Source organism: Castor canadensis, chromosome 15 (assembly GCF_047511655.1).
Source record: "Castor canadensis chromosome 15, mCasCan1.hap1v2, whole genome shotgun sequence".
Classification (NCBI taxonomy): Eukaryota; Metazoa; Chordata; class Mammalia; order Rodentia; family Castoridae; genus Castor; species Castor canadensis.
Genome location: NC_133400.1, coordinates 12493441 through 12520448, shown reverse-complemented (window position 1 = coordinate 12520448; position 27008 = coordinate 12493441). Strand labels below are relative to the sequence as shown.

General features: G+C 38.4%; 1 protein-coding gene and 3 non-coding genes across 5 annotated transcripts in view; all 4 read right to left on the bottom strand.

Annotated features, from left to right (window-relative positions):
• Glg1 (golgi glycoprotein 1) overlaps positions 1-27008 on the bottom strand; it is a 110618-nt gene that overhangs the window by 81668 nt on the left and 1942 nt on the right. The window lies entirely within an intron of this gene.
• Positions 6355-6462, bottom strand: LOC141417657 (U6 spliceosomal RNA). Its single transcript, XR_012442307.1, has one exon. It is a non-coding gene; the product is annotated as a U6 spliceosomal RNA (small nuclear RNA).
• On the bottom strand, positions 13289-13394 carry LOC141417656 (U6 spliceosomal RNA). Its single transcript, XR_012442306.1, has one exon. It is a non-coding gene; the product is annotated as a U6 spliceosomal RNA (small nuclear RNA).
• On the bottom strand, positions 22857-22936 carry Trnat-agu (transfer RNA threonine (anticodon AGU)). Its single transcript has one exon. It is a non-coding gene; the product is annotated as a tRNA-Thr (tRNA).

Genomic DNA, 27008 nt, shown 5'->3' with positions numbered 1-27008 from the left:
TCTCAACCATGGCCTAAGTAAATCTTAGTGATAGACACATTTAAGAACCAACTAGATACAACACAAAACTGTCATTTATGGGAGATAACCAGGGAAGTACTGTTTTATGTTTTGCATAAAATCTGTCTTAGGAAAAAAAATAAATAACTTGCTCTTCATTATTACTTATTTAAACTCAGATTTATTCCAAAATGACTAAGACAAGATTTCCTCAATAAATGATGTGAGGTTACTACACCTTTCTCAATGTGTCTCTACTAAATATGAGGTGGTCACTTTAACTCAGCAGATAGAATTTCATTAAGCCAGGATGAAAATGATCAGTCAGGAAAAGAATTATTATATGGACAGGAACTCTGGTAAAGTACATGAATAAAATTACTTTTTGATGGATGTATCTTATTAGTATTCATTTCCTCAACTTGTGAAGTCAATGCCATCATTGTTTGTCACTTTAACCAGCTCTTTCCCCAACAGGGACCTAACTTGATAGATGCCCAAATAAAGATGAGATGCTAATACAAAAGATATAATTTCCTTCAATTTACTTTATAGGACTTCATGATGATATGAAAGAAAAAAAAAAAACCAAACAGTCATAACAGTTCTTGAAGTTATCAAGTAGGTGGATTATTCTTACCTATTGGTCAAATGATCACTGTGTTTTTTTGTTTGTTTGTTTGCTTTGTTTTTCTTCATTGTGGTGATTTAAAAAACATATTCACAGCCAGGCATGGTGGTACATTCCTGTGATCCCAGTACTTGTGAGGTCAAGGCAAGAGGATCAAGAGTTTGAGGTCAGCCTGGGTAACAGCAAGGCCCTGTCAAAAACTCACAAATTGAAAAATTTCCTTCATTGTAAACTGGGTCATGTCACCAATTTCCCCAAATTATAATTCTGTCTTTGTCTAGTGGTTCTGACCCCAACTGACAAAACATAAAATAGGGTAATTACCCAGTATCACAAAAACAGGAAGTAATTATTTATATGTGAAAGGATCCACTATGCAAATATAAAACAGAAAACTTAGTACAAGTTTCCTTTGAAACATCAACTATATCATCACTACATTTAAAATGTGATCCCATGCTCCAAACAAGGACTTGGTGAGCCAGGCTTAGTGGTGCAAGCTTGTAATCCCAGCACTCTGCAGGAAGATCATGAATTCCAGAACAGTCTAGGCTACATACTGAGACCCTGTCCCCAAAAAAATTTTTTAAAAAAAGGGCTTGTAACAATTTTTATGTTTCTGTGTTAAATAACTATGTATAAAATCAAGGTAACTTAGTGTGTGTTAATCAGTTTCTGTAATACAGTGCAGCAAGTGGCAAAAATTTCACCTACACAGGATGGCAGAAAAAGTCTCTTGCTAGATTCTCCTATGTCAAGAACTGAGATCATTCCTGGGTTTGTGCTAAGGAACTTGATTTGGGATATATATATCCATACTTATGCTTATATTTTGCTTTTTCTTTTGAATATTATTTCATTTAGCAAAAATTAACTTTAACTTGGAGGTTTTTTTTTAATTTTTGGCAGTACAGGGCATCAAAGTCAGGGCCTTGCGCTTGCTAGGCAAGTGCTCTACTTGAGCCACTTGCCAGCCGTTTTTGCTTTGGTTATTTTTGAGATAGGGTCTTGCTTTATTTCCTGGCCTGCCTGGACCATGATCTTCCTTTTTGTGCTTCCTCGAATAGCTGGGATGACAGGTGTGACCACCATACTCAGCCATTGGTTAAGATGGGAACGGAGAGGTCTCATGAACTTTTTGTCAAGGCTGGTCTCAAATTGCAATCTTCCCGATCTCTATCAGCTAGTATTACAGACTTGAATCATGACCCCCGGCCTCTTAAAGCTAATTATTGATAGTACTACTAAAATATGCTCCTGTTCCTGAAGGTTAACTAATGGCTAAGAAACATGCTGGGTTTTAGGAACAATTAGATTAGCCCAAGATTTAAAAGATTTCTGTGGAAAACTCAGAGTCACTAATTCATACAGAGAAAATTACAGCTGGTGATAATCCATCTACTTAATATTACTGTAGATTAATAATAAATTCCTATGACAAAATATACCTGTTGCCTGTATTTCAAGAAAGCAAACCAATCCTCTAGAAGATATTAGTATATAATAAGGTATATGACAAGGTGTTAGAAACAAACAAAAGTAGGTGTTTCTGGATTATTCTCTTTTCTTGTTTTTGAGGTGCTGGGGATAGACCCAGGGCTTCCCACATGCTAGGCAAGTGCTCTACTATTAAGCTGCATCCCCAGCCCCAGCATTTTCTATTTTGTTTAGAATATGTTCTTCCTAAATAACTAGTGTTTTGTTTAAAAAAAAAAAAAAAAACCCGACTAATATTATTTCTCCTTCAGTATAAGGCCTATGATCTTCAAGACAAGACAATTCCACCAGAGCACCAAGATGGTTGTTCCCAGACCTCCTTCAGATGTTTCTGGGATATGGTCTTCTGGAAGATCTTCAGCCTGGTTTGCTTTCTGCCTCACTTGCTCAGCCTCAGAACTCCTGACTCAAGCTTTTGTTCTGCTTTCCTGGAGTCTTTTGCAGCTGGACCAGAGTCTACATTAAGCTTGCCAAGAATCTAGGCCTACCAGCATCTGCCAATGGTCTTCATCCCCACCTACTCACATCTTCTTAGGCCAACAGCTCATCCACACACAGCCTATACTGTGGCTATGCTGCAGACCCACAGAGAGCTTCCTATATATTTTAACATCTAAAAACCTCTATTATTATATCTTTTCTTTAGTGGAGAGTCTTGCTGCTCATTTCAGCTCACTTTTACATAGTAGTGGGTAACTACTCAATACATAAAGATCCATAAAAACAAAATGAAACAACTTGATTCATATGTAGTTACAGAAAAGTGTAATATCTGAAATAAGGATTTACAGAGCTATTGAATTCAAGGTTCTGGATTCCTTCTAGTTTTGTTCAATTTTTTTTTTTTTTAAAGCAGTACTAGAGATTGAACTTGGGGCCTCCTCGTACTTGCTAGGCAGGCGCTCTACCAGCCCTAGTTTTGCTTGACTCTTTACCAATGTCAGGGAGGACTGATCAGTGGGAAAAATACAGGCTCTCCCTTTGATTAGCTTAAAAATGTGGTAAGCAAATCCTTCCTGCTACCAAAATATAAAGTGTACTTGAACAATGAAAATCTGAATACATTTTCTTTATGAGAATGCATGAATTGCCATATTAACTCATTAAAAGGCACAACAGAGCTGTTTTTATTTGCGTATGTGATGAAATAGCCTGCATATGTTAGACTATTATACAGTTTCAGCTATGTTCTTAAGCTGGAGACAGTTGCCTTTTTTATGTAAAATCTGTATACTCCATAAAAAAGATGATTAAATAAAAGTTTAAAAAGAGGGTTCAAACCCAGCACTGCAAAAAAAGAAAGAAATTTAAACGTTAGACACATGCTATAAAGTGTGTGTGGGGGGGGTAGCTCAATGGTAGAGCTACATATCTAGCATGTGCAAGACCCAGGGTTCTAGTCCCATCACCGGAGAGAAGGAAAGCAAGAGAGAGAGGAAGGAAGGAGAGAAGAGAGAGGAAAGAGAGAAAGAGAAGTTTATAATTCCAGACACAAGTTAATATAAAGAAAGTAGTAAGGGCTGGGAGCATGAATCAAGTGGTAGAAGGCCTGTCGAGTAAGTATGAGGCTCTGAGTTCAAATCCCAGTACTGCATTTTTTTTTTCAAAGCAGTAAAACAATAAAATACCCAGTACATAGAAACTGTTCTTTCTAAAAGGCACTGACTCCTTTCTTTGGCCCAGAGTTAACTAAAAGCATGAGAAAAGCTTGGCATCCCTGCCTCTATTTTACATTTGTCTGTGCTCTGAGCAGTCACCTTGCAATCCAGGGAGGTCAGGGTTGATGGACAACATCTTGTGACAAGAGCTGAAACCCCAGCCACCATGACTGTCTTACCATGGTCAGACTGCGCCTCTGATCAGGACTACGGAATGATTACGAGCATTTCTCACTCCCTATCCCAGTCCTTCCTTTATTTAAAGCTAAAGCTCATGCCTGTACCTCTAAGACAGACTGATATGCTTACTTTGCCTCTTCTCATAGTGTGCTTGGGCTGTGCAATAAACCTTTTTCTGCCCTTCACCACTAGTCATCTCTATTTTGGCATACTGGGCGAATGGTGGGACCTGACAGGTTGGAATCCCTGGAGTTGGGCCTCTGGTCTAGAATTCAGTCTAAAATCTGGTGTTTTTGAAATTTCTATATGAATGAATCCTAACTAAAATTACATATGGATGTGGAGGTGCATACTAGTAATCCTAGTACTCAAGAGGTGGAGGCAGGAAGATGGCAAGTTGGAGGCCAGCCAGGGCTACATAGTGAGACCCTATCTCAAAAAAACAAGCAAACAGCTGGGTGCCAGTGACTCATACCTATCTACTCAGGAGGCAGAGATCAGGAGGATCCTGGTTCAAACTCAGCCCCAGGCTAATAATTCTCAAGATCATATCTCAAAAATATCCAATACAACAATAGCCAAGTTATGGAAACAGCCAAGATGCCCCAGCACTGATGAATGGATTAAGAAAATGTGGTATCTATACACAATGGAATTTTATGCAGCCATGAAGAAGAACGAAATGTTATCATTCGCTGGTAAATGGATGGAATTGGAGAACATCATTCTGAGTGAGGTTAGCCTGGCCCAAAAGACAAAAAATAGTATGTTCTCCCTCATATGTGGACATTAGATCAAGGGCAAACACAACAAGGGGATTGGACTATGAGCACATGATAAAAGCGACAGCACACAAGGAAGGGGTGAGGATAGGTAAGACACCTAAAAAACTAGCTAGCATTTGTTGCCCTTAACGCAGAGAAACTAAAGCAGATACCTTAAAGCAACTGAGGCCAATAGGAAAAGGGGAACAGGTACTAGAGAAAAGGTTAGATCAAAAAGAATTAACCTAGAAGGTAACACCCACGCACAGGAAATCAATGTGAGTCAACTCCCTGTATAGCTATCCTTATCTCAACCAGCAAAAACCCTTGTTCCTTCCTATTATTGCTTATACTCTCTCTACAACAAAATTAGAAATAAGGGCAAAATAGTTTCTGCTGGGTATTGAGGTGGGGGGAGGGGGCGGACTGGATGGTAAGGGAGGGGGTGGGGGCAGGGGGGAGAAATGAACCAAGCCTTGTATGCACATATGAATAATAAAAGAAAAATGAAAAAAAAATGTGAACTTGAGCCCTAGGTGAAAAAAAAATGTCCAATAAAAAACAAGGTCAGGGGGTGGCAAGTGGTAGAGCACCTGCCTAGCAAGTGTGAGGCCCTGAGTTCAAACCCCAGTACCACTCTCCCTCTCCAAAAAAAAAAAATCACTGCTTCTGGTTCTTTCCCTTTTTTTTTTTTGTTTCAAGATTTTTTTATTCTCTAACATTTTCTTTTCTTTTTTTAATTATTCATTTATTCACATGTGCATACATTATTTGGGTCATTTTTCCCCTGTCCCCCTCCCCCACTGCTTCTGGTTCTGATCCCTCACTAGGTATGGAAAATTTCTGCTGAAAGCATCCTGGCTTTCACTAAGGAGATCCCCATCTCTCACTCTTGGTTCAACTGCTTGAAGTAGGGCCTCACACCTGAGACATGGTTAGAGAAAATGAGTTTCCTCTAAGACTATCCTCATCATATTCCTCACTAGTTCAGGGACTCAGACAATGGGGAACAATAGAACATTTGCAAATACTGCCAGCACAGATGGAGCAGCAATGTGTAAGCTGTGAAGGAAGCCAGTTCAGAAACATTAGAAAGATAGAAATTGGTCCAGCTAAGATGTTGAGCCCCAGTATTGAGCTAAGCTTGAAACAAGTGCTACACTTTATCTTTACAGTCAAAGGAGGCAATTTTTCTTTGTAACAAACTTGTTTGGATAGGACTTCCTGTTACAAAAGAAGTAATAAGTTCTTCCTTTTTTTCTTGGTGGTTTGAATTCAGGGCTTCATGCTTGTTAGGCAGGTGCTCTACTGCTTGAGTCAGGCGTCCAGCCCAGAAATACTGAGTTCTAACTGATGCATGTACTTTACACTTAAATTTCACTCTGATAAAAGCTGAAAGAAATAAAATAATTCTTCCACTTTTTAAATCTAGCTCATACTTTTTAACAAATTCAATGACAATAAAGGTCTTCTTTTAAAGAAATCCTATGCTGTTATGCACACTATGCTAAAAACAATTGAGTCACCCAAGCCAAGGAAATATGGAAAAATGGAAACTATGTTATTTTTAAGACATTAAAGCTAATTATTCTATACTCTGGCAAATGGTCTGGTTTTTAATTTTTTTAATATGGAACTCTTCATGATTTTTCGTGTCATCCTTGCATAGGGGCCATGCTAATCTTCTTCGTATTGTTCCAATTTTTAGTGTACCTGCTGCTGAAGAGAGCACGGCCTATTTGATTTTAAAACACATTTAACAGTGATTGCTGTCTAGTATCTTCCAAAAGTGACATAACATGCTTCTCATATTCTGTATCTACCAATCTCAATGGGATCTATGTGCCTTCTAAATTACATTTTCAATAAGGTCTGAGAAAGTGACTAGATTTTCACCTGTTCATTTGAAGTCTCTGTTTCTTAACAGGCAGATGGCAAACTACTAAGTTTATACCTCAGTATTAAATAAAATCTATTTACAAATTCTGGTTGTGGCTATGGCATATTGAAATTCTGAAGAGGATTTCATGATAGTGTCACAGCAGAACAAATCAAGTGGAGGTTTTGTGAATTACTGAAAATAAAATGCCTGTCCTCTGGAAGGCCTAGAACGTGATAATGTAAGCAGCCGTGGAAAGAAGCTGCCACGTTTGTTTTCTCAGGCTTAGGTTTGTGAAACCAAATCTACCAAAAAGTAATTTTGTGGCTGTTGGTTTGTAGTAGTTGCTACTGCAATTACCACAAGGGTTCAAGAGTCAGAGAAAAAAACAGGTCACTCTCACTCTAGTGACTACTCCCTTTCTATTAAAAGTGTACTCCTTTCCTAATAAACTTTACTATCACTTTCAGTACAGAGAGAGAAAGAGAGAGAGAGAGAGAGAGAGAGAGAGAGAGAGAAGTGTATTAAACAAAAAGACAAGTTTAAGAAGAGAACTTAACTCAGGCTTTCATAACAATGGGACAGATTCACTGCCATAAAAATGTGGTAAATGTTTATAACCTGGTAAATATTAACACACTTAGTTGAGCAACTCGAAGTGTTTTTTTAATTATTCAATGACTTGAATAACTCTAGTTTGACTGTATAGTGTGACTCTCAGCTGACAATGTTCCTATACACAATTCACTGTACAAATGTAAACATCAGTGCTGATTTTAATGCACAATAAACCAAAGTATTACGTATGAGCTTGTTACCAGGCACATTAACAGTTATTAGATTAAGCAGAAGGCCAAAATTTCACTCCTAAAGTCTACAACTACATTTACTTATTTTGCCTTTGTCAACTGTATCTTTCAATATGAGTACCACACACCAGCTGTTAAATATTTATTTACCATCATACCAATTTGGTTCACTTTCTATCATATCTTCTGATACACGGCTCTAAAACACTTGTTTGGATGTTCAAGAAAAACACATTTGAGATAGCTAACCTCAAGATCCAAACAGTTTACTGTAAGCTACCAAAATATTTGATCTTCCTAAAATACTCAATTATCTTAATTGCTACCCTGGGTAGTCCAGAGCAACATAATAAACCACAGGGTTTAAAGGGAGTAGCAAGCAAAGCCACTTGTTAAGTGTGAAGAAAAAGCTGTCATTTCCCCAGCCACAGCAGGATGAAAATGAAGCAGAAAATAACTAGGTTAAAAAAACTGATTAAAAAGAAAAAAAAAAGTGTACATATATATATATATATGTGTGTGTGTGTGTGTATATATGTGTGTGTACACATATACATATATATATATATACACATACATGCACAAGCACACACATATATAAGATTTGAACCCTAAAATGAATGTAAATTATTCATGGAACTACTTTCAAAATAAAATTAATGTAAGACTTTTAACCTCAAATTTCCACCAGACATATCACAATTCGTAAGTGTAGCATGGGTGATCTGTCATCTACACACTATAGCAACTATCCATGTTTTTTGGGTAATCCTTTATTTTTTTCATTCCAACCCTGAATTTTCCATGCTGGTAAACACTCAACTTTCTGCTGTCTTAAACATATTAACCCAACTCAAAGACATGTGATAACGTCCAAAATGTGATAAGGTCCAAAAATAATAAAACTATTTTGTTTCATCCTTTTGTTAATTGAAGAAAAAGCTTTCTCTGGTATGCATTCATGTTTGTGTTTATGCTTAACTGAAACGAACATTACTCACTGACTTAATGTTCTTGGTTCTACCTCCCAAATAAATGAGTCCCTACCTTTTAAATTTTTATAGTTCTCTATATATCTTCTATTTGCAAAGTGCTTAAACAATAAGTACCCTAAATCCAGTGCACACACCAATTAACAGGGGAAAAGGGAAAAAATGTTTACTCACTTCTGGAAGATTGTAACTATAACTTATAACTATAGCCCTGTAACTATAAACATCTAAAAATGTGGGAAGATAATCTTCTTAAAAGCAACTAAGGTTGGTGCCAGTGGCTCATGCCTATAATCCTAGCTACTCAGGAGGATTGAGGTTCAAAGCAGCCTGGGCAAATAGTTCAAAAGACCCTATTTCGAAAAAACCCATCATAAAAAAGGGCTGGTGGAGTGGCTCAAGGTGTAGGCCCTGAGTTCAAGCCCCAGTACCACAAAACAAAACAAAACAAACAAACAAACAAAAAAGCAACTAAATTCTAACTACAATGCAATCTATTACCCAGTAGAGTTGAAGGAAAAAGAGGGTATATACCCAGAAGCACAGGAGAGCTCTAAAGCTAACTTGTGCCTTGAAGGCACAGGCTAAATCCATCAAAGTGGATGGTCTGCTCCTCCCACCCCCCCCCCTTTTTTTTTTTTGGTGGTACTGGAGTTTGAACTCAGGGCTTCACACTCACTAGGCAGGCACTCTACACTTGAACCAAGCGTCCAGCCATTTTTGCTCTGGTTATTTTTGAGATGGGTCTTGCTTTTTGCCCGGGCTGGGACTCTCCTGGTATTTATACTTCCTGAGTAGCTGGGATGACAGGCACATATACCATTGTACCCAGCTTTTTGTTGAGATGGGTCTCAAGAACTTGTTGCCTGGGCTGGCCTTGAACTGTGACCCTCCCAATTTCAGCTTCAAGAGTAGCTAGGCTTACAGGTGTGAGCCACTGGTGCCCAGCTTGGATGCTTTTTGAAAAGCCATGTGGGCAGAAATCAAGCCCAAGATTTGTCCAAGGTAGGATATCTAACAGACTGTTCCAGCTTTAAACTAGCATTTCAAAAACCTGTATCTTTAAGGCAAGGGCGAATCAGAAGCAAAACAGCCTTTCCACTGATCTGAACAAAGATTTGTACTGTCTGGATGTTTCAGAAAACATCCATTATTTTCAGACTATGAAAATAGTTTAGGATGATCTTAGAATGGTAATGGTCCAACCTGCCTTTCTGAAAAACAGAATATTCATCTTAGGGCTCAAGTTATTCCTACGTATAATTTCCCAAAGACAATGAACAATATATAGTAAGAATAACTAAACATAAAAAGATTTCAGGAGCAGTATGGAGGTCCATCAAAAACTAAAAATAGACCTACATTATGACTCTGCTATACCATTCTTGGGCATATATCCAAGCAGTGTAAATCAACATACAGGAAGAATACCTGCATATACATGTTAATTGCAACACTACTCATAATAGGCAAGCTGTGGAATCAGCCTAGGTACCCAACAACCTATGAACAGATAAAGAAAATGTGGTATAAGGAGTATAACTGAGCCAGAGAGAAGAATTAAAATATGTTTTTATGCAGGAAAATGGATGGAAATGGAGATCATCATGTTGAGCAAAACAAGACAAGCTTGTCAAATATGAGCCCTGAGTTCAAACTCAAGTACTACCACCACCAAAAAAAAAAAAGCCAAATATCACGTTTTTATTCATATTTGCAATCTAGACCTAAAATAATTAGAATAATGTCACATGAGAGTAAAAGGGGGACTGCTGGTGGGGGTAATAGAGGGGAGGACAAAAAGAGAAGGTGCTGTGTGTGAAGAGGATCTTAGTATGTAACACACACACACACACACACACACACACACCCATAAACACACAAAGATAACATAATGAAACCCACCAAACACTAATTCACAAACCTGGAATATACTTTCCTTGTAAATATTGATTCCAGGTTTCAAATACAGCTCTAATAGAACCTAACTTATCATTATTTCTGGTACTCCTATCTTCAAAATGCAATAGTTTTGAAAATTTTGATGGCTCAATTTTTTTTTAAAGAGAAATATTTCTTTTTTGTTCCATAATTGCAAAACATTTTTATTTTTCTATTAAATCAATTAGGGGCTGGTGGTGCGGTTCAAGAGTCTGACATTCCAAATTACAAGGAGAAGCCCAATCCAAAGGGTTAAGATATTAACTGCTAAATCTTTCTTTAAATTTACAAAACCCAGAACATCTGGTGACTTTTGTAAGTTCTTCGAATAGTTTTTAGTTCTGTACAGCAACTAACACAAAGACTGTAAATTAATCTTATTTTAACTTGCAGAAAAGCAATACATCTGTCTAAAAAGAACTACAGCCCTTGTCTAGCAAGCACAAGACCCTCAGTTCAAAACCCAGTACTGCCATAAACAAACAAACAAAATTGTAGGAGTTGCACCAGGAGGTCAAGGGCCATTATAATGTTTAGAATAAAAAAAGGAGGCCCTAGATAGCAGGCTCAGCACTTAGTCTTCTTGCCCTGCTCCTCCTTTGTTTTCTCATAAAAGCCCTTTTAAGCCCTTAGGACCTCAAGAAGAAGCCTGGAGGTCCATAGCCCCTCCATCTTCTCTAGATTCCAGCCCCTGAATAAACCTGATTCCTACTAACTCCTGGCCTTTGAGTGATAAGCAGCCTCTGCCTTTACCTGGTAATACTCCTTGCAAAAGGAGTTGTTGCAAGTGCATGCCAGAAAATTTGCATGATGAAGACCTTCCTATTAGATAACTGAATTGGAATACATTTCATTTTTATTCTTAGAAAAAATTTGTCGGGGGTGGAGGGAAAGGGATGGGGCAGGGGGAAGGGGGGAGTAATGACCCAATCATTGCATGTACATATGAAGAAAGGAAAAAAAAAATAATTTGTTCATCCATTGAATTTTGAGCATGAGGAAGTTTGCCTAAAATACTGTCATCTGAACATTTAGTCTAAATTATTGTTTCTACATCAATTTCATCATCATCATCATCATTAGAGTATAGACCAGTGCTGACCAACAGAAAATAACATGAGCAACACATGCCAATTTACATTCCCTAGGAGCCACATTAAAAAATAAAAAGAAACATGAGAAATAAATTTTAATATAATTTATTTAGTCTAATATCCAAAATTCAATGTGTGAGCAATATAAAAATTGAGGTATCTTCATTTCCACTTTTAGTCTTTGAAATACAATTTATATTTTATACTTATAGTACATCTCAATTTATACAACATACTTTTCAAAGTGTTCTACAGTCATATATGGTGGTGGTTACCATAGTGGGTCTTGATATACCAATGTTTAAAAAAATAAGATAAACTTGGAAAAAATCTTTTGAGAACAGGTGATCTCTAAGTGATCTCTATGCAGTGTACAGTGGTGAACACATGTAACTCCGGTACTACAGAGACTGAAATAGGAGGATCAGAAATTTGAAGCTAGCTCTGAATTCAATCCCCAGCACTATCAGGAAAGAAAAAAAAAAGGTCTAGTATATTAGAACTGGAAGAACCTAACAATTTTGAAAGAGAGAGCTGGCACTGATGGCTCACGCCTGTAATCCTAGCTACTTGAAAAGCTGAAATCCGGAGGATTGTGGTTCCAGGCCAGCCGGTGGAAGTAGTTCCTGAGACTTCATCTCTAAAATAACCAGCGCAAAATAGACTGGAGAAGTGGCCCAAGCAGATCACCTGCTTTGCAAGGGAGAAGCCCTGAGTTCAAATCCCAATTCCACCAAAAAAACCAATAAAATAAAAAAACTAAAAGAATGAGGCTGCGGCTTAAGTGTTAAGAGTGCGGGCCTAGCTAGCCCCTGAGTTCAACCTTCAATACTGCTTTAATTAATTAATTAAACAGAAGAATGAACAATACACAACTCTGGGTTATTTAAGGGTATTTTTTGTCTGCTTTTTTTCCCCTTAATTAACCAGACCAAACTAACAGTGAATGTGATCTCTTAAAAAAAAGCCATGCTTATTATATGAGTATGTTGATGACTCATGATTGATGAATGAGACTGAGACAAGGAAATACACTAAAATTGATCTCGTTAGAGTAAGGAAAAGCTGGCTGCAGAACTCAGCCAATTAATACCAGATTCTGCAGCTACTGACTTGTCTTACTGTTTGTAGTGCAGCATAGCCCATTTTATCCTTTAGCTTTAAGATATCCTTGAAGTTCAATTTCAAGTATGCTTTATGAGGAATAAAGGTAAATTATAAGAAATCAATAGGTGGGCTGAGGGTGTAGTTCAGTGGCAGAACAATTGCTTAGCATGCAGAAGGCTCTGCATTCAATCCTGAGCAAAATTAAAAAAAAAAAATCAACAGAACAACTAAAGTATTTTATTAAAAAGTTAGGCAAATACAAGAATAAAGAGCTAAAAGAGTTCAAAGTGGGGAGAACTAAGATAGGAGATTACAGTTTTTCACATAACATCTGGCGACATGCATACTTTTAAAACTACATACATGCATTGCTTGAATAAAGAATGAGGGGAAGAGACCAAACCATGTGCCTGCCAGGATACATGGTTGCACATTTTCTGAAGATGCACTCCTGTTCTACTCTGCTCTGCTTTAATACACCAAAAAAAGCATCTGGTCAGGTTGGGGTATGGAACAAGTGGTAAAGCACCTGCCTAGCAAGCACCAAACCCCAGCACTACCAAAAACAAGTTGAGTAGCAGCAGCACACTGAGGTTCCTTTTTTTTCTTTTACTATTGTACTGGGAATACGCTGATATTAACAAAAGTTCTTACAATGTATCACAGTTGAATTGCCCCTCCATCATTCTCCTTTATCCCACCTGCCCCCATTCCTGGAATAGTTTCAACACGTCTCCAAAATATGGAGCGCTTCATGAATTTGTGCATCATCCTTGCACAGGGGCCATGCTATCTTCGCTGTATCATTCCAATTTTAGTGTACCTGCTGCTGAAGAGAGCACTGTTTATTTATTTATTGAGACAGTCTCACTATTGTAGTCCCTAGAAGCCTGGAATTCACTATGTAGCTCAGGATGGCCTCAAACTCACAATCCTTCTGCCTCAGCTTCACAAATGTTGAGATTATAGGTGTACACTACCATGTCCAGCAATATACCAGGATTTGAGAAGTGTGTTTTCAAAACTCAAGAGATGTTCATTTGAAGACCTTAGCATAACGTTTTCAGAATAGTTCAATCTTACGTTTTTTTAAAATTTTTTGTGTGCACTATGCAGCTCTCAAAAAGATGTGGAGAAGTTCTCATTCAGTCCTATGTTATTTAAATATTGTGTTTAAATCACTTGGTAATTTGTTGAGGGCATCCAGTCCTTAATTTTATGGAAAGGTACTTTCCAAAAAGCAAATAGTATTCCAAAAGCAAGGCAAAAGTTATGGTGATACCCCTCCCAAGCCAAAAAGGAATGCTTATTGAAGTGATAAAGTTAAATTTTTAGATTTGGTGAAAGGCGGCATGTCCTTGGTGGAAGTCAGGCGGCATTATGGGAAAAGTGAGTGGAGCATCTGCAGCATTTGGGATAAAGAGCACTGTGAGCTCTAGTTTTAGGTGAGCTGTATTGATGTGTGCAACACTGATTTCTGTGGTAGTAATGTAGCCTACTCATGAGGATTCAAGTTAGGATACTCAGAACCACTGTATGTATGGTATAGGGAAATGTGAGTAATTTCAGAGTAGTGAACTCTATGTATCCTAATTATTCATGGTTTTGCCCAGTGGGAGTCTCCTTGGAACCACAGACCCAAAGATGCCAAGGGTCTACTGCATAGTTAAGTTATTTTCAATGAGGGTGTCAAATCACTCAGCAGGGAAAGGACAGTCTTTTCAACAAATGGTGCTAGAGAGACTGAATATCAAAATGCAAAAGAATGAAGTTGGAGGGTTAAATGTGGTGGTACGTATCTGTAATCCATGCTACTCAGGAGGTGAAGATCAGGAGGATCCCTGGTTCAAGGCCAGCCCAGGCAAAAAGTTGATAAGACCTCATCTCAAACAAGCCCAGTGTGGTGTCATATGTCTTTAGTCTCAGGTGCACAGGAGGCCATAGGCAGAAGGATTGATGTCTGAGGCTGAGCCAAGCACCAGTGGGTCACACCTGTAATTCTAGCTACTCAAGAAGCAGAAATCAGGAGGACTGCAGTTCAAAGCCAGCCCAGGCAAATAGTTTGCAAGATCCTATCTCAAAAAAGCACATCACAAAAAAGTGCTGGTGGAGGCTCAAGGTGTAGGCCCTGAGTTCAAGCCCTAGTACTGCAAAAAAAAGAAAAAACAAGGCTGTGAGTATGGTTTAAGTGGCAAAGCACCAGCCTAGCAAGTGCCAGATCCTGAGTTCAAGAAAGAAGTTGTACTGTTACCTAATACTGCATACAAAATCAACTCAGAATGTGTAACAGACCTAAAACTGTAAGACACATAGAAGAAAAGCTTCTTTAAATATGGCAATGATGAACTGGATTGGGCACTAAAAGCACAAACAACAAAAGGGAAAATTAAGTAGACATGATCGAAATTTAAGACTTCTGTGCATCAAGGGACAGTCAGTGACACGACTTCTCATGGGATGGGAAGATCATCCTACCAGGTGCTGAGATTACAGGTCTATGCCACCATACCCAACTTGCCTTTAAGTTCTTTTTATTATACTTACTTATTTTTTAATTTGTGGCAGTACTGGGTTTGAACTCAGGGCCTTATGCTTGCAAGGCAGGCACTTTATCACCTGAGCCACTCCACCAGTCCTTAAGTTCTTTTTAAAACAATTGTAAGTCATGCCTTCTGGTATTGCATTGATTTGAAGCTCTCCCCTTTTGTGGTACTAGGAATCGAACCCAGGGGCCTCACACATGCTAAGCACACTGACCTACAACCCCAGCCCCTTCATTAACTGGGATGCTACTCTCACTTTCTTTTTACTAACAAATTTCTCAAATATATTTATATTAGTATAAATATACTTATATAACTCAAATAGTTGAAGTCTGGGTTCTGTAGGAACTGTCCTATTTTTCTGAAAACAATGCTCTTTTCTTAGTCATTAACCTTACCTGTGCTATTCTATTTACCCAAGTGATTACTACTACCTCCTCTGAAAATTCCCTCTCTTTGACTCCCACAACTAAAACTACCTTTTTTTTGTGGCAGAACTAGGGTTTGAACTCAGGGCTTCCTGCTTGCTTCACAGGAGCTCTACCACTTGAGCCACTCTGTCAGTCCTACAACTAAACTCTAGTAAATCATCCTTTACTCTCAACCACTCCTTCTGTTCCCTCCAATTCCTTCAACAAACCTCTTTCGAAACCCTTAATTGTGAGCATTCCCCAGGTGTTGTCCTTGGAATTATACTCTACTTACGTATTCTTTAAGAGGGCTCAACCACTTTCACGGCTCCAACTATACCCTGGTACACTGGATGACTGTAAAATTTAGATTCAGTTCAAGATTTGGTTTCAAATTTACATCGTCTTACTGGAAATTGCTTGAAGTGCCTGGCTGCTGTTTCAAACCCAACACAAGTTAAGAATTACATATTTTTGGAAGTAGCCTAACAGTTAAAACTCTAACTTCTTTCTTCACCTGGATGAATTCTACTAGTGTTTCAGCTCAATCATTGTCTTCTCGAGAAAACATTTCCTGGCTCTCCCACTAGACAAATGTCCATGTGCCTCTCTTTCACAGCACTTAATAGCTATAACCTTCCACTTACTTTGTGCTTTGTTTTGTTTTTTTTTTTGGTGGTACTAGGGCTTGAGCTTGGGCCTATACCTTGAGCCACACCACCAGCCCTTTTTGTGATGGGTTTTTTTTTTTTTTTTTGAGAAACTATTTGCCTGTGATTTCTTAATGGCTACCTCCTCACTGGATGTAAACTCCATGAGGGGAGGAATCATGTCATCTGCGAGGAGGTGAAGGGTATGATAATCACATTCCTAGCAGCACCACTACTAAACTTCTAGCATGTGTGACTGGCAAGGCATCTCAACTTTCTTACCTGCCTGAAAGCAGAAGCCTCAAAATCCTAGGAAATGAATGGAACCACAGATGGGAAGAACCAGAGTCTGAGCATCACCAGGTGGCGGACAGCCTTGCGTGACTGTTCCCGGGGTAAGCTGCTATATTTGTGGGTTTGTTATGGCAGTTAGTTTTACCTTAAATAATACAGAAACTGAAAGGGTATCTTTTATCTTGTATGCCGATACACGGCGTATTAGCTAAAAGTCAAGTTTTAACAAACTCTATTAGTGCAATTTTCACACTAAAGCAGTTTTGTCAACATTGGGCAATGGAAAATAAAGATCTTCCTTTATCTTAATTTTTGTTTATTTATTTATTTAGATACAGAGTTTTGCTATGTAGCACAGGCTAGCCTCAAACACAAAGATCTTCCTGCCTCAACTCCCAAATGTCATTACAGATAACATACTGTGCATATTACAGATATGTGGATGCATGTCAGGCTTATTTTATTTTTGTAGGACTAGAGTTTGAACTCTGGGCTTTGCACTTGCAAAGCAGGTGCTCTATGACTTCAGTCCATTTGCTCTGATCATTTTAGGGAGTTTATTTTAGAGATAGGGTCTCGTGTCTTGAACTATCTGCCTGGGCTGGCCTCGAATGGCAATCCTCCCCATCTCTGCCTCCCAAGTAGGTAGGATTACAGGCATGGGCCACTGGCACCTGGTTTTATTTTAGTTTATATACATACATAAAATACAGAGGAAAAATTTAAAAAAGAACACAGTGGGAAGTTTCCCACTCATCTTCCATTAGCCTGGTTTCTTCTGAATACTTCTAGAGCATTCTAGCACAAATACAAACAGTATTAACTTTTTTGGGGGAGTGGGGACAGCAGTGGGGTTTGAACTCAGCTTCACACTTGCTAGCAGGTGCTCAACCATTTGAGCCATACCTCCAGCCCAACTTTTTTTTAATTTTCATTTTTTTTTTACTTTTTTAATGCTAGCAATTGAACCTAGAGCCTCGCACATGCAACACAAGCACTCTACCAACTGAGTTACAACCCAGCACCACTTTTTATTCTTATTCTTCCTCTTTGATTATAAAAAAGGTGACACGCTATACTAAGCTACAGCTTCACTTTGTTCACCTAAGCAAAATGAAACAGAAAAAAACATAATATAGGGGGCACAAAACAGAGCCTCATGACTGATAGAACAATGGCAATCAACTTAGTGCATATAAGATTAGAGCCTAAGAACCTGGGAGAAGAGGAAGAAGAGAAAAACTAAAGAAATACTGGGCACATATGTAAGTTGAAATATTTGTTGATTTAAATAAAAATCAGGAAAGGGCTATAAAAATATTAAAAATCCTTCAAAATATATTATCTATATAACTGTCAAAATTATCTGAAAAGCACATAATATGGAAAGACAAAGACTGATGGAGAGACGAAAGTGGTAGAGTGTCTGCCTAGCAAGCATGAGGCCCTCTTATATCTGAGAATAGAGTATGGAGTTTGCATTTGGTACACAGTATATTCCAAATGTAGGCTTCCTTTAGGCCAAAAGTATTTGGAGTATTTACTCCTTAGCATTCTCTAATCTCAAAGTGTGCATATTTAAATACCTGGTGAAGACATTGCCAATGTTCCTTTTTGGGGGAGCACAGGAAGGTTGAGACAGTGTCTCACTATGTAGCATAAGCTGGCCTCTAACTCAAGATCCTCTTGCTTTAATCACACCTGGTCTTCTACAAATGTTCTTGACCTTACTCCAAGGTTTTTTCTTTTTTTCACCTACTTATGACATTTTAATTAGATTCACCAAGAAAATAATTAATACGTTTCCTAATGATACATAAGAAATTTTAAAAGCAAAGCCAGGCACTGGCGGTTCATACCTGTAATCCTAGATACTCAGGAGGTAGAGATTGGGAGGACTGTGGTTCGAAGCCAGCCCAGGCAAATAGTTTGTGAGACTTCAACTGGGGATCATGTTGTAATAGGTTTTAGATAAATGTGAGGGAAACATAAACAACTATTTATATACAAGTAAAGCTGGGTATGAGTACCTATGTGTTTTTATATTACTGAGTGTATTTTTCTGTGCATTTGGAATATTTCTTTAAAAATGACATTGAGGTGAGTCAACTCCCTATATAGCTATCCTTATCTCAACTAGCAAAAGCCCTTGTTCCTTCCTATTATTGCTTATACTCTCTCTTCAACAAAATTAGAGATAAAGGCAAAATAGTTTCTGCCAGGTATGGGGGGGTGGGAGGGAGGGGCGGGGGGAGGCTAAGGGAGGGGGTGGGGGGAGGGGGCAGAAATGACCCAAACATTGTATGCACGTATGAATAAAAAATAAAAAATAAAAATGACATTGAGGCTGTATAAGGTTCCAGATGCAGAGACAGGGAATGCTGAGACCTCTGGAGATTTACTATGATGGAGGAGAAATGACATGGAGGCAAATGAGGTTTTTCTTTTCAGTCCTTTAGTGCTTCTTTTAAATGGAAGACTGTGGAGAGTCTGTTCTTAAATTGATGAACACAATCTATGAAAGAAGGTAAACCTGAAGATTCAGAACAGATGGAGCTGAGAACAAGGAGAAACCTTTCAGAAGCCAAAGAGAAGCTTTAATGTGTACCAAGATCCTTAGGACCACAGGTGTGGTAACAGCAACAAATCAGATGATCCTAAATGTCCATAAACAGGCAAAGCATTCATCTGGGAGTCTTCATGCTATGGGATGCACTATGCCAGCCAATGGGAATGAGAACAGCTCTTTAATGCTTGCACTCATGTGGGAAAAAGCACCATGACCCATACAACAGTAAGACATCATTTCTAGAAAGGCAGAAGAAGCCAGAGGCCTCTGTGTGTATGTATAAATGGATAGGAAGTCAGAAAGATCTGGAAGACGACACCAAAACCTCTAGAGAGGGGTCTGGGATGAAGGGCAGACCAGGGAAGGCATTGCTCTGTCTGTATTACTGGACTGACACTGTGAATATGGTCCTGCACTATTGGAGGAGGGGGAGAACCTATAAAAAACAAGTGAGGTTCGCCCACATGAACTCTTACCACTGCTGAACTTAGACATACATGCAGTAAGTGCACACCACAAGTGTTTTATCTTCTCTATACATCTGTCTTTTTCTTTTCTGTTTTTTTGAGACAAAAAAGTTGCCCACGTCAGACTTGAGCTTGATCTTGTAGCCCAAGGTAGCCTCAAACTCCCAATCCTCCCAAGTACTAGGATTTCGGGCATGTACCACCACATCCAGCCTTCCATGTTCATCTTATTTACATTACTTTTAGCTAGCTAATGTTGACTTTTCCCAAAACTGCATTTTATTTTTTATTTTTGTGGTAATAGGGACTGAACCCAGGGCCTTGCTCATGCCAGGCAAGTGAACTACATCCCCAGTCCTCCAAATTGCACTTTAGCAGCTATAAACTGATAAAGGTTCCATGCATCAGCAAGTGACAAGTAGTCACTACTACTTGCCAGGCTCCATGCTCTGCTGTGGGGCCCCAGAGTGATAGTGACCACTTCTGCCTTTCAGGAACAATTCTGAACAGTGAGACTGTCAAGTCAAAAACTGTAAGATGTGCTTAGTATGTGATCCAGTTTACCAAAAAGATACACTACACCCATATGTTTAGAGCAGCTCTATTTATCATCGCCAACATTTGGAATTGACTAAGATGTCCTTCAGTATGTGATGGTACTACTTAACACATGCCAGGTTTTGTTCATATGACAACTCTCCATACTAAAAATTATCCTCTACTTCCATGTTATCACATTACAAAGCTGATTTGGCCAGTCCAAGATCTTTGAAAATTCTGTTAAGTGACTTATAAGGTGATTTTCTATTTTTATTTCTTATGATGCTGGAGATCAAGCCTAGGGCCTCACACGTCAGGCAATCACTCTACCAGATTTAGACCAGTTCTAACTTTGTAGTATAAACTTAACTTACAAATGAAGCTTTCCTAGGTACCAGAGCATTCTTTGAACATGACTTCTTTTGCTCTCATTCTTTTTTCTACTTGTATATGAATTGGTTTAGAACTTTTTTTTCTTTTTGGTGGAGCTGGAGATTGAATTCAGGGCTTTACGCTCGCAAAGCAGGTGCTCTGCCTCTTAAGCCATACCTCCAGTCCAGTTTGTTCTGGTTATTTTGGAGATGGAGGTCCCACAAGCTATTTGCCTGGGCTGGCCTTGAACTGTGATCCTCCTGATCTCTGCCTTCCAAGTAGCTAGGATTATAGGTACAAGCCACTGGCACCTGGCTTAGTTTAGAACTAATATCCAGGCATTCAACGAGAATGGGAAAATTTTTTAAATAAGAAAAACAGAACTAGGGTTATAGCTCAGTGGCAGAACACTTGCCTAGCAATGCACTAGGCTCTGGGTTCAGTCCTCAGCACTACGAAAAAAAGAACACAGTAAGAAAAGTTTAAAAAATGAAAAAGAACTTATATCTACATTCTTCTGGTACAATTTCCCCACATACCATTTTATTTCACTGTTTATCTTGTTTATGGATTTAAATATATACTAGTTTGTTTTTTCAGGGCTGGTGATCAATATCCCTACATCCTATATCCCCAGCATCCCCAGCACCACAATGATTATTTTTTTAAAGGTATACAAAACCCAAGTGTGGTGGCACATGCCTGGAATCCTAGCACTCAGGAGACTGAGGGAGGAGGATTGAAATTTCAAGGTTAGCCTGAGCTACATCGTGAGGCCCTGTCTCAAAATAAAAGTTCCAGGTGCTATTCAGTCATTCAATAGGAGAATTTACAGGTACCATAAATATCAGACATTCAATCTAACATTTTCTGATTTTAGCAAAATTATTAACACTGAATGAAAACAGATGCCTGGCTCTCTGTACTCACTGTTTTTAGATTCCAGTCCACACTTCAGGCTTCTCCACACTCTATTCTAATGCAGATACAAGGGTTAGTACTGGCACAGCTCTGAGGGACATCAAGTTTCCAATTTATCAAACTCAGCTAAATAAAGATGTGTCCCTTACCAACTCCAGTTTTATCACAGCATTGTTCCTCTCAAGTTGAAACTGAAGCACTCCTTAGAGTTCATAGATTAGGCAGGCTGAAAATGTGATCCCCCCAGAAACAAGTGGTAGAGCACTTGCCTAGCAAAGCCCAGGGTTCAATCCCTAGTACAGGAAAAAGAAGCTTTTTTCTTTTTGCATTATATGAAGCCAGTTGTGATGCTGTGCAACTGTAGCCCAGCAACTTGGGAGGCTTAGGAGGCTGGTGGGAGGACTGCTTGAATCCAGTTCAAGAACAGTCTGGGAAACATAGCGAGAGACTGGCTCAAAAAAATTTCTATATTATAAAATAATAATGATGATAATAATAATGATAATAAAAATAATACACAGAATTAAATGAGATGGTATGTAGCTCAGGAGGACAGGGCCATAGGAAATTCTCCACACATTCTACCTGTTATCATTATCTGTATCCTCCAGAACTGAGCACAGTGTCTTGCACACAACAAGATTCAATAAAAGCTGATGAATGAAAAGTTAATTTGCATGACAGACTGGAAGCCATTTTAACTGTTTCTTTAAAAAATATGTACCTATGGGCTGTCAGAGTGGCCTAGCACATGCTAAGCAGACCCTGAGTTCAAGCCCCAGTACAGCCAAAAAATACATAAATATATCATATAAATAGGTTTTTTATATTATTGCTGACTAAATTTGTTTTTAGCACATGAGCAGAAACACAGTATTTCCTATTTTGGACTGTTCAAATACTTTATTTCTTTCTACAGAACAATGAATTATTAAGCAACTGTGCTATAAAGCACTCCTATCAAGAGACATTTTAAAAGTATTTGCCATGAATGACAATGCTTTTTTTACAGGTAACTCTCAATTATCTTTAGGAACATTTTTATCTCAGGATGGGATAAAAATCCATCCCAGCAGGGCATGGTGCTAACAGGTTTGCAATCCCAGCACTTAGAAACTTGAAGCAGGAAGATCACCAGCCCAAGGACAATCTGGTATACTTTTAAAAAGCATAATTAGTACATAAAACTTTTTTCTTTTTTTTTGGTGGTGGTATTGGAGATTGAACCCAGGACCCTGCCATGACTCTAGGACTTGAGCTCCACCCCTAACCCAAATTAGCACATAAAACTCTTGAATTCATGAAATCTCCATTTACAGCAGAACTAAAATACACAGTCCTTACTTAAGGGAAAAAAAAAAAAAGAAAGAAAGAAAAAACGGGGAGTGGGGGAATAAAGAATGGAGGGGATGAGTTCAACTATGATATATTCTAAGAACTTTTGTAAATGTCATAATGTACCCCCAGTACAACAATGAAAAAAAAAGAAATCACCTGACTAAAAAATAAAGGAAAAAAAATGTGATTTTTTTTTTCCTTTCCAATGCTGGGGTTCAAACCCAGGGCCTCCTGCATACTAGGCAAGTGCTCTACCACTGAGCTATACCCCAGACTTGGAGTTCCACCCAGATCTAAAGACTAATCTATGCTCATTTCACTGCCCTGAAAGAATTTATTGTCTGTATGAAATCAAGTGATTAACACTCTTATATAATTGCTTCTTGATCACAATCTCATTTATCAAACCAACTGTAAGTAATGGTGGTGTCTTAAAGTACTAGTGTCCTTCCACAAATGATAGGTGTATAACAGGAGATCAATAGTGCCTTGATTATGTGGTTAGACTGCTTTCAACTGCTGAGAGTTAGCATAAGAGGAAACTCCCTATTGGTTCAAACAAAACAATCATATACTAAAGTCAAGTCAAATGTATTATTCATATCACTATTTCCCTCTGAATGAATATGGGATAAGGAGATGGTACAAATATAAATCCTAGAAACTATACAATATAGATCTACAGGAAACATCTCATATTAAGTTAGATTACAAAGACCTCAGAAATCCCATTATTACCTCAAATTCTCATTTAACACTGGAGAAAACAGACCAAGAATGGTAGAATGATTTGCCCACAGTAATTCAAGTAGTTAATGGCCATGCCAGCTCTTATTATAGTTAACTTTTTGGACTGTTCCATGGATTCAACTCAAAATAGCAGGGAAATATAAATTCTTCTATGGCACTAGCACAAAGTCTGCTTCAAGTGAGTTGGGATTTGAAAATCTTTTCATTAAGCAGAAATTCTGTTCATTATAGATTCAGGCTAGCAATAAAACTAGCTTTGTCAAATAATGCTGTTCTATATGCCTGAGGAGTCTACAGTACTTTGGTGCATAGGAACTGTTGCCACTCAGTGCTTCTTTTTTGGGGGTGGTGGTGGGTAACTGCGATTTGAATTTAGGGCCTGCGTTTGCTAGGCAGGTGCTCTGCAACTTGAGCCATGCCTCTAGCCTTCAATTGTTTTTGATAATGAAGAGAAGATTCTAGTTCCAGGAGACCCTTCCCATTTTGTGTCCATTTATTAACTTGTGACATCCTCTACAGTCATATCCTAATTTTTCTAGCTGCAACCACCCATGTACGGTGGAAGGAGTATGATTTCTACAACATAGAGGACGTGCCGAACTCCAGTTTCACCACTTACCATGCAATGTAGAATGAGTCACTCTATTTCTCTGAGCCTATTTCTCAACTGAGATAACAAAAATCACACTACCCACCTAACAGGACTATCAAGAATATTAAATGAGATAACAAGAGATAGTGTGGTCCACTACCTCTGGTACACAGTCAAGTGAAAGGTTAAGAACAAAGTAACAGGGCTGAAGGAGTGGCTCAAGCGGTAAGAGTATCTGCCCAGCAAGCGTAAAGCCCTGAGTTCAAATCCAGCCCCGCCAAAAACAACCAGAACAAAAAAGAACACGGTAACATAGAACAAATATATCCTAATAAAAATGGAAAAAAAAAACAAAGAACAGAGTAACAAAATGTCTACCATGAGTCTGAAATGGAGTATGTTTGTGATGGTGAATGTTAATTCTATCCAATATATAAAACAGTTCATCTTAAATAAATATTTACAAAGCATTCACTCTCTGCGCAGTTTTAGATGGTGGCTCACAAATTTGTAATCTGAGACTGATATATCCAGAGAAGGTACTTAGAAATGCAGAAGAAATATTTTGTGATGCAGTTATACATACGAAAAAGTAACACTTTGGTTCTGGTTTGTTTTTAAGTCTTTTATCACACAAATACACTGATGTATGTACAAAAGAAATGACATAGTATGTGGCGATTTGCTTTTAAATATGTCAGTCTACCAAAACTGTGCCCCCAAAATAAAAGGATAGAGATCACTGAAACTGGGTGTGATAAACACACACTAAATCAGGACTGCTCCCCCACCATCTCTGACTGCTACTGCATCTATTTAAGAGTGGGTCTACTGGGTATACCAGGCCTTTTTAAAAGCATGATTCATCTGAGGGTGTAAAAAAAAGATTACCCCACATAACACATATCTTCAAAATAATAGCCAAAGAATCTGAAGAAAAGCTGTGAATGGATCTGTAGTTAATAGGCAGTTTTATTAAGTTATACACAGATTTTCAATTTGCTGCCAGAGGATACATTAGACAAATTAGAAAGTATCAGTTAACATGACTTAAAGGTAACCATAACTACTTTCAACTGGGTTCTGTAAGTGAATTACCTTGTAACTTTGGACCATACTACAGAAAACCTTAAAATTTCACCTTAAGGGTCTGTAGGTATAGCTTGGTGGTAGAATATATATATATATATATATATATATATATATATATATATATATATATGCTCAGCATAAACAAGGCCCTGGGGGAAAAAACAAAAACTAGCACTACATATCCACATTATTTCTAAATAAAAACGTCATTCACTAAACTGCCTTTAAAATACTCACATACTCTGCCCTTTCATAATTCTAATAGCAAGTAATTAGGGAACAATCCTCTTTGAATTTGTATCCCAAGGGATAAAAAAAGCCACATATTCCCTATCAAATAGTCCTACTTACAGCAAGTACAAAACATCTCTTTCTCTTCCTCTCTGCTACCTGTCTCTCCCCTCCCTGTCTCCCTCCTTCTCTCTCTCTTCCCCCCCCCCCATAGTACTGGGGTTTGAACACAGGACCTTATACTTGCTAGTCAGGCACTCTACCACTTGAGCCATGCCCCCAGTCCCATTTCTCTTTAAATGTGCCCAGTTTACTTTTTGTTTTTTGGTTTGGTGGAACTGAGGTTTGAACACAGGGTTTCACATTTGCAAGGCAGGTGCTTTACCCCTTGAGCCACGCCTCCAGCCCACCCTTTTCACTTTTTAAGTTACGCTCTTCCAAACATGTAGTCAGATTTAATCAGTTCTCAAAGTGGAATGAAATTTCCTTTTGCTTTCTTTAGTAACTCCACCTCCTGAAGAATATACTCAGGCTGGGCACAGGTGGCTCATGCCGGCAATCCTAGCAACTCAGGAGGCAGAGATCAGGAGAGTCCTGGTTCCAAGCCAGCCCAGGGAAATAGTTCCTGAGACCCTATCTGGAAAACTCTGATCACAAAAAAAAAAGTACTGGTGGAGTGGCTCAAGGTGTAGGCCCTGAGTTCAAACCCCAGTACTGCCAAAAAAAAAAAAAATACACACACACACACACACACACACACACACACACACACTCAGGTATTCACAGTACTCTTTGTTAAATATTTGTGTATAAAACTGGAGAAAAAGCCAGGCAGAAGTGGGAGGATTGAGAATCAAGGCTAGCAGGCCAAAAAAGTTAGCAAAGACCCTATCCTAAATACAAGCCAGGCATGGTAATACATGTCTGTAATCGAAGATACTCAGGAGGCAGATATAAGGGAATGCAGTCTGAGGTCACCTGGGCAAAAATATGAGACTCTATCTAAAACAAACTAAAGCAAAAAGGGATGGGGTGTGGCAAATGCTACAGTGCTAGCTAGAGACCCAGTACTGCCAAAAAAAGAAAAACAAATTAATTAAATTGGAAATTTGGCTTCCCCATCCCACAAAATAGCCCATCTCCAATTTACATGACACCTTTCTTCCACTGGAACGTTAAGATCACATCCATTAATTTACTCATTCTCAATTGGATGACAGTATTTTCTGAATCCCAGCATTGAACTGGGTACTCTGAAATGTTACAAAGGAAATACAGAACCCACTACCTATCCTCAGAGTTTACATATTATACCCAAAACGGAAGAAAAATGTAGGTACTGAAATAATATCCTTGCTGGGAATCTTAATGGTAGAACTGGGAGTAAATTTCCAGGACACTGTAATTTTCTTTACACTAACTAAATGTAAGAAAAATAGTACCCACTAAATTAAACATTCCAAAATTAGAGCAGTCTATGCTATTTATGGGTGAGGCATACTTCTAGGACCCTACTGCACACATGACAAAGAACAACTGCTACTGTTAAATGAAGGTTTCCAAGTGTCCAGAATGCACAGACACGCACTTCTTCAGTTGGCCACAGCTTGCCACTTTCCTTAACAATGTCTTATTTCTGCCACAATCCACTAACAATATTTGGTCACCAATATTAGGATCCTCCTTC